Source organism: Bufo bufo, chromosome 7, assembly GCF_905171765.1.
Source record: "Bufo bufo chromosome 7, aBufBuf1.1, whole genome shotgun sequence".
NCBI classification, from domain to species: domain Eukaryota; kingdom Metazoa; phylum Chordata; class Amphibia; order Anura; family Bufonidae; genus Bufo; species Bufo bufo.
The window spans coordinates 17,160,747-17,171,694 of NC_053395.1; the positions used below are offsets into that span (position 1 = coordinate 17,160,747).

At 39.5% G+C, this 10,948-nt stretch overlaps 1 pseudogene; it reads left to right on the top strand.

The window, feature by feature from the left end:
* Positions 1–8,982, top strand: part of LOC121008307 — a 46,671-nt pseudogene extending 37,689 nt beyond the window's left edge.
* Positions 8,983–10,948: the final 1,966 nt, after the last annotated feature.

Here is a 10,948-nt window from a genome sequence, read left to right on the forward strand (position 1 = left end):
GGGTGTTTAAGCCATAGGGGGCTGAGGTGGTTAAATTGGAGTTATTTATTCAACAGCTGTTACTTATTATCCTTTATTGAAAACTCTTGGGTCTACATAAGCAGTAATGCAGAACATTGAAAATCTAAAAGATTTTAATCGTAAAATGTGTGAAGAAACGAAGACTGGAGTTTAATGCCAATGACCTTACCGGATATATTGATGCATATCTTTTGAAACAGGAACAGGTGAGTGTCTTTAACAGGTGAGAGATGCAACATGTTCTTGAAGAGGAGTTATTAATATTGGGATAATCTAGGCCATACTTCTGGCCTAGTAAATCATACAAAAAGCATTTAGAACTTTTTATGGTATCCATTTTAGAATTCCATGATTTGCAATAGGAGAGAGAGAGAGTGTACATAGGGAGTACTGCTCGGCTAGATCTGTGTAGTCCTAGAGGAGATATGCTCACCTTGCTTGGTTGTGCTGGAGGCACAACACTCTGCAGGCTTATATTGAGATAAAGCTTGGCTGCTGCTCGTAATGCCACAGCTAGGCCGAGCGGAGTGTCCAAAGGCAGGAGGAATAAGGAGGAAGAGTGCTGTCCATGTCGGTGGATGGAGAAGGATAAAGTATAATTTTTTTGTTATTCTTTATTGATAATATTTGCCATACAATTTGCCATCCAGGAGAGAAGAGAATATTTACTTACTTTCCATTAAATTCCATGACAAATTCTTTAACCTCTTTCCCAATAAAGTAGTAGTAGAGAGGGTACATACCTCCTAATGAACAAGCAAGAAAGTAGAGTCATCTCACCAATCCAAATGGTCTTGAGAAAATAAATCTTGGATCTACAGCAGGAATAAATATAGTTTCTCCTTCAGCACTCAATAAAATTCCAAAGTTTATTGTCACACTACTTTGTGTCTGTCTGCACAAAACCACCAATGGCAAGGTAATGAAGGAACCGGGAGCTGATGGCTCCCTGCAGATTTGGTTGAAGTCAGGACCATGAAACAGCCATCCTGACAGTGCTGGACAGCGGACAGAACATAGGATTGTCCCACTGCTAATCAGAATAGTTGGGAGCATGGTCTAAGTATCAACTGTGAGTGAGTCAGCTAAAGTTTGACAAAGATGCAGAGTGGTAAGGGCCAAATAGCATTATGGAAAAAGAGTCGTGATCTGGCTGAGGAAAGTTATGTGATAGTGCTAGGTTTTGTGAGACCTTCAATCCTGTGAGAGCCCAAGTATTTGTAAAGACTTTGTATACCTGAAAGAATTATGTTAGCTGTGTGATATCATCAGCTCTTTTGGAAGCCATAGTGACACCAGTGTGGACTATGTGAACTCGTCAACTCTGGGTGCAAACAAGTGGCCGGTAAATTGTGGCAAACTTGCAGTCCTGTAAATCAGTGGATTGAGTGACAACATTGGAAAGGATCAAAGGATTCCTGTTAGTAGAAGTTAGGAGGTGAATGCTCTGCCTGCATATAATGAAGGTGCAACCGGTATTCTATAAATACAAGGTGAGGTTAATACAAAAATCTAAAAAGGAGAGCACTCATCGAATCCTATACAGAAAAGTGATAAGCAGATGGCTCACTCTGATTTGTCACGATATGTGCACCAGGTTCAAAGAATCACCCCTTTGGTTCTAGTGGATATAGTAAAATTTGGATAGAACCGGCACTCAAACAATTCGGAATACACGTAGGAATCAAATAAAATAATTTTATTAGACAATCAACATATGTCCTGTGTGCACCAGGATAAAATACATAAAATAACATAAAATATATATAGCTTATGTGTAAGCCAGAGAGATAGGTGTCTCTAATCTATCAAGTTCTGACCGCCAACCGCAGCAGACTGCATCCGTGTCCCTCCTGTTAGATAGGGCTATTGGATCACAGTCATCTGAGAAGCAGGCAGGAGCCGACAAATATTTGTACTTCAAATAGGTTCAATGACAGTTATCTGATGCGTTCACCACTTCATATTCTACAGTCCTAAATACATGGTAATTGAGGGTCTTATATCATCGTCTGAAGAGTCTAAGATGAAGGAAATATTTTAGACCGAGATCGATTGTCCGTTATATATAGCGCTATCAGGGTCTCAGTATATTAGATGAACAAAGTCAATTGTCTAGCACTTTAGTTAACTCAGTGCTGATACCGCTTGTAGCGGTTCAGTATATTTCCACTTGTGTTGTTACTCACTGCGTCCTCTGTGGGCTCACTCACTCCGGTCTGCGGAAGGACTTCTGCCGTGGCGTCCCACGCTTCAGCCTTTCTCCGCTCCGCTTGTCTCGGGTCCGGTCTTTGCTTGGGTCCCGTCTCAACTCTCGTGAAAATCTGAATTGCCCACTGCGCTTACGTGAGTCTTCCAACACTTCGTTTTGTCTTGCGTGGATAAGTGGATATCGTCTCCGTCCTTTAGTACATGGCCCATGTACCGCTAATATAATTTTTCACAGGTAATCCGTCCAGACGCGTTTCGAGATACCTTATCTCTTCTCAGTGGGTATAACCTGTGAATGTTAGTCACGTATCCTATATAGTCTCTTCTCGATTAGTTAATTAAGTACACCTGTTTCAGAGTTTCTGTGGGAGAATGAACCCTTTGCTTTTCATTAACCTATTCTTTGCCATGTTGTATTTATATTTCAAAAGTCCTCTTTTGAAGAAGCTTGTAATACTTCTAGATATCTTGCAATACATGTATATACACATATAATGCCATATATTCGAATATTTAAAATAAATAAATAATTACACAAATTTATTACACAGATATAAAACATATTTAAAACATACAAATGGTAATGTGTCGGTCCCGACACACACCATTAATATTCTAGAAAATTTTACCAGACATTTGACATCCTATAATGCAGGGAAATATCTTTCTATCAATCTTTTAAAGTAGGGTAATCTACGTTATCTAATATATATATACACCAGGTCTCTACTTATCCACAGTCATCTCAGTGTTGTGGGTTTGTATCGTTCACTATCCTCCTGAGGGCTGATTGCCTCAATCTAAAACTGCTGTGACAGCCTTATATATTTCTTTTATTTCTTTGCCGTATCGCTTGTTATTAATTTCTATATAATTTGTATATGCAACTAGTCCGCAATCTGTATGCACATTGCGTTTTCATTGCGGTTTTTTTCTTGCGGTTTTTTTATATTTGCGGTTTTTTAAGATGCGTTTTTTTGGAAAAAAATTTTTTGAAAAAATCTCTCAAGGAATGATCAAAATAATTATTTCATTAGTTATCTTGTCTCCTTTCAATTTGTGAATATTTTTTCTTTTATATATCTATTTTTATATTATCCAAATTTTTATATTGTCCAAATTTTATTTGAGGCAATCAGCCCCTCAGGAGGATAGTGAACGATACAAACCCACAACACTGAGATGACTGTGGATAAGTAGAGACCTGGTGTATATATATATTAGAACACGTAGATTACCCTACTTTAAAAGATTGATAGAAAGATATTTCCCTGCATTATAGGATGTCAAATGTCTGGTAAAATTTTCTATAATATTAATGGTGTGTGTCGGGACCGACACATTACCATTTGTATGTTTTAAATATGTTTTATATCTGTGTAACTAAATTTGTGTAATTATTTATTTATTTTAAATATTCGAATTATGGCTATATATGTGTATATACATGTATTGCAAGATATCTAGAAGTATTACAAGCTTCTTCAAAAGAGGACTTTTGAAATATAAATACAACATGGCAAAGAATAGGTTAATGAAAAGCAAAGGGTTCATTCTCCCACAGAAACTCTGAAACAGGTGTACTTAATTAACTAATCGAGAAGAGACTATATAGGATACGTGACTAACATTCACAGGTTATACCCACTGAGGAAGAGATAAGGTATCTCGAAACGCGTCTGGACGTATTACCTGTGAAAAATTATATTAGCGGTACATGGCCATGTACTAAAGGACGGAGACGATATCCACTTTATCCACGCAAGACAAAACGAAGTGTTGGAAGACTCACGTAAGCGCAGTGGGCAATTCAGATTTCTCACGAGAGTTGAGACGGGACCCAAGCAAAGACCGGACCCGAGACAAGCGGAGCGGAGAAAGGCTGAAGCGTGGGACGCCACGGCAGAAGTCCTTCCGCAGACCGGAGTGAGTGAGCCCACAGAGGACGCAGTGAGTAACAACACAAGTGGAAATATACTGAACCGCTACAAGCGGTATCAGCACTGAGTTACTAAAGTGCTAGACAATTGACTTTGTTCATCTAATATACTGAGACCCTGATAGCGCTATATATAACGGACAATCGATCTCGGTCTAAAATATTGTCTTCATCTTAGACTCTTCAGACGATGATATAAGACCTCAATTACCATGTATTTAGGACTGTGAGATTATGAAGTGGTGAACGCATCAGATACTGTCATTGAAACCTATTTGAAGTACAATATTTGTCGGCTCCTGCCTGCTTCTCAGATGACTGTGATCAATAGCCCTATCTAACAGGAGGGACACGGATGCAGTCTGCTGCGGTTGGCGGTCAGAACTTGATAGATTAGAGACACCTATCTCTCTGGCTTACACATAAGCTATATATATTTTATGTTATTTTATGTATTTTATCCTGGTGCACACAGGACATATGTTGATTGTCCTAATAAAATTATTTTATTTGATTCCTACGTGTATTCCGAATTGTTTGAGTGCCGGTCTATCCAAATTTTACTCATCGAATCCTGCCTCATGGAATGGCATTTTTCTCTTTTTATATGTGAATTATCTGGTGAACCCACAAAAGGTTGGATAAAAGACATAATTTGTGGCCAGCTATATTCCTATTACCCGTCAGGCAGTTACTTGTGCCATTTGTTATGGGTTCTACCATTTACACCAAGTTGCTGTGACGTATTAACTACTGATGATATGACAACTGACCATGATGGTCAAACTTGACTGAAATCAGTGACAAATAAGCAGATCAATAGATGTCACATACTAAGCCGCCTTTAATCCTTCGCACTCTAGACCACTAGAATTTTTAAGATTACACAAAAAAAAACTTGCTGTTATGTGAAACATATCCAGAAACAAGATGGAAAGTTCCTATAAAAGCAGAAATAGGATTACTGGTAATTGTGATGAGGCGAACTGGCAATGCATTGTGAGTAACCTGTGGAATTTTTAATGTTATGTGATTTCAGGAGTCAACAAAACCTAATACCTATTTTAGTGATACAAATCTGTACCATTCAGTCCTGGATCTCTTCGATGCTGGCACTGAAACTACATCTACAACAATCCGTTGGGGAATTTTGTTGATGATGAAGTATCCGGAAATTCAAAGTAATTGTTGCTAGCTAGTAATTGTTGATAATTGTTATTACATGTAGGTGCAGCAATTGTCCCCATTTTTATTTCTAACACTGTAATTAGACTGTAAATGAAGGACACTGAACACTCTCCAAATGACAACCTTTAGAAGAGCACCCCTTTTCTAGACTTAAGTTCCATAATATTCTTTGTAACGAGATTGTTTATCTTCCTTGTGAGAACCATCCCTCTAGGAGACATTTTCAATTAATTTCTGAGTGGTCATATCAATGACTATTTTTATGTCTATTCCAAAGAAATGACTGTTTGGAAAGAGGGACATTCAAGTGTAGATTTTCCCCATTTTTTTTTGTATTTCAAATGTCCCAGGTCATCGCTGTATACAATGGAGATATGTCTGTTTTTTGGTGGAGCATTACAATAAATATAAATTAACAGCCACTCTCCAGATGTCTAGTATCCATAACTTGAAATGCTATGCTAAACCGATGAAAGGCATCCAGGCACCTTTTTCAACTTTTTTGAATAGTACGAAGGAAGAAAGCTGTCAATCATCGGTGCCAGATGAAGTCACATGTTCATGAACACAAGGACTCCTTTGTATTAAGCGGAGTACATGCTGAACTGGTCACTAGTAATTTCAGCAAAATGAGTGGGTCAACTCAGCCAGTGACACAGCATTTGAATTAGGGTCTCTGACATCAGTTTATGCTGCCCTCAGATAGGGCTATGTTTTAACTGGTGACATACTGCCTTTAATTATTTAAATTCCTGCAGACTATTTTTTTTAGACCTTTGTATAGATAAAAGATGATTATATAACTTTATGGGCATTCATTAAAATATGTTTAACAAGTAAAATAGAATAACAAGAATGTCTACATGTGAAGGAACTAAATAAAGTGAAAGCCTATCCCTTAATAAAGCAATCCCCATGTTATAGAACATACAAGTCGGAGTGAATTATTTTTTCTGTCAATTGAGTTGTATGGGCATGTTTGAGTTAGATTATCTGTAATAAAATATTGTTTTTCTTTTGCTTTACAGAGAAAATACAAGATGAAATTAAAATGCATATTAAACCAGGACAATTGCCAGCAGTAGAAGATAGGAAAAAAATGCCTATACTGATGCAGTAATACATGAACTACAGAGATTTGGCAATATTGTTCCACTGAATGTGTCACATGCCCCTCCAACTGATGTGTATTTTCGAGGATACTTCATCCCAAAAGTGAGTTAAGCAAACTTAGTTTTAAGTAACATACTTTTCTAAGCAAGTATGTACAGATGTAGCAGGGGTAACCACTCACACTCTTAACTCAAATTTCTTAACTCATCGCATTAACAAAAGCCATTGAAAAGCAATGCTTAACCGCATTTAGTTGCATTTAGTTTAGACAAACTGTCTCATAAAGCATGTGTATTAACCTGCAACATCCGTATGAAAGGCAACGCAATTGGGTCTGTTTCCAACCCAATAATTACATACAGAATGTTGAAATGTATAAAGTAAAAAAATATATCTGATGATTTATTGTTCACAGGGTACAGAGGTTATTCCATTCCTGACATCAGTTCTCAATGACAAGACTCAATGGAAAACACCATATGATTTCAATCCCAATCACTTTTTGGATAAAGATGGGAGAAATTTGTCCGAATGATGCATTTATGCCTTTCTCAGCAGGTTGGTATTAAGAACACCTAAAATACTAAAGCATATGATTTTACATGTTAATTAACTCTCCCTGAGCAGTTGATTATAATCACCCAGGAAATAATATATTCAATGTGCATTGCTGATGTTACAACCTCCCCTAAACTTCACAAACTTTGTGTTATGGTCCTATAGAGATACTTAACCAATTGATCTTATTCAGGCACACCATAACATTATTCAGCGATGTAACATGGCCTACAGTATATGTCTCTGAGTCTAGAGTATATGTCTCGGGGTAAAAGTTTTCCGCCTGGGTAAATACCCTGACCAAGCCAGCCCAAGTGGTTTCCTTAACCTTTTACCGATATTTCACTTTCCAATGACAAATCCATAGTTCAAAATACCTTCAAATGCTGTGGGCTCACACCCTTATGCACTCCTACTCTTGAAGATCATCATCAGCAATGGAAATATGGCTCAGCCATATTTGGTGAAAAGGAATTTTGGTTACCATGCCTTCCTACTTAAAGGGGTTCTGCACTTTGTTTAAACTGATGATCTATCCTCTGGATAGATCATCAGCATCTGATCGGCGGGGGTCCGACACCCAGGACCCTCGCCGATCAGCTGTTTGAGAAGGCAGCAGCGCCGCGGCCTTCTCACTGTTTACCGCTGGCCGAGTGATGTCACGACTTGTATCAACTGGCCTGGGCGGGGCTAAGCTCCATTCAAGGGAACAGAGCTGAGCCCCGCCCAGGCCAGTGATACAAGTCGTGACGTCACTGGGCCTGCGGTAAACAGTGAGAAGGCCGTGGCGCTGCATGGAGCGCCGCTGCCTTCTCAAACAGCAGATCGGTGGGGATCCCGGGTGTTGGACCCCCGCCAATCAGATGCTGATGATCTATCCAGAGGATAGATCATCAGTTTAAACAAAGTGCAGAACCCCTTAAACAGCTAGTCCTGGAATCGGCAGCATTTTTTGTAATACTCTATAAAATTTGTTTTCATCTTAACATTTTATCTAATATACTCAATTACTGCAAGACAGTACTATTTTGGACAAATGATCATTTCAGCACCTTTAATTCTTTACACATTATATTCTTTTTCTACAGGAAAAAGAGTTTGTGCTGGAGAAAGCTTGGCCAAAATGGAACTTTTCCTGTTCTTCACTGGACTTCTTCAAGCATTTACTTTCTATCCACCACCAGGAGTTTCCAGGGAAGATTTAACTCTCAAGCCCGATGTTGGATTCACATTAACCCCTACAAAATATATGACATGTGCCAAGCTGAACTAGTAGTGTACTTTGGACACAATTATCAACACAGAGGCTAACATTGGTGTTGATTATATTTTAAAGCAGTTTTCTGTGACCCAATGGGTATTGCAAAGCCACTATAATTACACATGACCCATCTGTAAAAGAAAGTCTGTATTATACTCGCAGTACCATTCTGAAGGTGCATAGATCAGCCTGCCAGGAACCTTGTAATGGATGTTTCTCTTTTTAAAATTCAGCTTCTGTTGATCACCTCATTTTCCAGGTTTCCAACATGGGCTATGGAAGATATGTCACTTCCTCTGTGGACAGGGTCAGAACTATTCCTCTCTTTGGCATATGTGCAAGCTCCTGAAACCACCTCATCTGCACATACACCAGGGGAAGAAATGCTATGTCTTCTTCCACAGAAGAAGTTATGTTCCATCCATAGTGATAGAGATGTGGATATCATTCTTGATCAGTGTTGAGGATCTCATGATATTAATGTGAAGCCATTACAACATGGCGCTGGCACCTAGGTGTCTACATAGTTTACATACCAAAGTTTGTAAAATAATGCACAATGCGCAGATGACAAGTGTTATCTCTTTTCAGCCAATGAAACAATGGCATGAGCCTCAGTAGAGGAACACCCTCTCTGATGATATTAAAACTGCTTAACGTCCTTTAATAAATGAGAACTGCTTTGACCCTGCCTGGTGTCAGTGTGGTTTCTTCCATGCATGTAAAATACTAGGATTAAACCAATTTGGAGCAGTAGAGCAAATACATTTGTCTCTGATTGTGAGCAGCTTTAACAGTTTGGCGCCCAACGTGGGGCTCGAGAGAACGTAACTTTGATAGCCGACGTAGATGACCTCTGAGACCTAACAAAAGGCACTTGAGGAGGGGACCGCAGCCCCAAGAGAAGCTAAGAAAACTTGTTTATCTTGCCTGATTCTCGTTGCTTTGTTTCGTTAAGTCACGGCTGTCTGTTCTGCTGGATGATGGTTACACGATGTGAGTAGCAGCTTCGGCGGATGTTGAAATATTGAGTCCCTAGAACCTTAGACTGAGAAGGAAAATTTGCTCTACTGTGGGTACTTCTTTTCTGTGTTTTCGTGTAAGGCACTTTCACGGTTAAGGCAGAGCAAGATAAATCCCTTGGCAGGGACGGTTTGTGAACGCGATCGTGCAAAGGCAATCAAATGTTCGCGAACTGCAAGTTAGCGGCGGGCCCAGTTACTTTAAAGGGAACCTGTCACCCTCCTAAAAACATCCCAAGCTGGCAGCAGTACCTGAGAGTAGCCAGCAGCATGTTGTAACGATCATTTTTTTCCTGCAGGTAGTTGAAGCAAAAACTGTAAAAACTATCTTTAATCCATTGCCCAGCGTGCTTCTCTAATCAGGCTTGAAATCATGGAGGCAGCAGCCTCCTTGCTTCAAGTCTTGGTTACCAGGCCCCCTTCCCTGTCCCTTTGCTGTGACTGACAGCCGTCAGTTCGGCAAAGCCAGCCGAACTGTCGTGCATAAGCGCTGTAAATCACAGCGAAGGGGCAGGCAAGGAGGTGTGGTTACCATGACTTGAAGCAAGGAGGCCGCTGCCTCCGTGACTTCAAGCCTGATTAGAGAAGCACGCCAGGCAGGGGAATAAAGATCGTTTTTACAGCTTTTACTTTAACTACCCGCAGGAAGAAAATAATCATTTCAAACATGCTGCTGGCTACGCTCAGGTACTGCTGCCAGCTTGGGATGTTTTTAGGAGGTGACAGGTTCCCTTTAATGGCAGGCGAACCAGAAAAACCTTCAGGTCATATTTGCAGCCATGAAATACTTAGTAGACGTGCACAAAAAGTCCCACAACATAGACAGTGATATACTAGAGGGGGATCAATGACAAAAATTCTCACAAAAAGTATGTATCTTTATCAGGGGACATTTTTATGTGTCTTAAAAGGAAGTTCTCAGAAATGTGCCCTGTTGGAGCCTAGAAAAATGTTACTTTAGGCCACAGGAGTACGGGCCTTAAAAATTAGGCATTCACCTGACATAAAAAAACTTTGGATTATGTGGCTCGAGATACATTATGCGGTCAATGGATAACAATTTTACTGCAGGCCAGTGTACTACGGGGCCAAAACATTAGGCATTCACCGGACTGAAAAGAACACGTAATTTTGTGGTTGGAGGTAGATTAGACGCTGATTGGATAACTATTTTGCTGCAGGCCAGTGTATTACAGGGCCCAAAACATTAGGCATTCACCGGACAGAAAAGAACACGTAATTTTATGGTTGGAGGTAGATTAGACGCTCATTGGATAACTATTTTACTGCAGGCCAGTGTACTATAGGGCCCAAAATATTAGACATTCAATGGACAGAAAAGAACAAGGAATTATGTGGCTGGAGGTAGATTAGTTGTTTCAAAAAGCTTTTGTACCTCTATAGAGCAGCGGCATATCTGCAGAACCACACACATTGCTGCACAATGAAAATGCTCTATATGGGAATTATATTCTAGGTAAATATATCACACCAGTGGAAATTAGCTGTTCCAATAGCATTTGTTTCTCTATATAGCTGCGGGATCTCAGCAGAACTGCACACAGCTGCTGCACAATACAAATGCACTATAATATACTTTCTATGTTATCTTTCTCTCAGTATGTCACACCTATC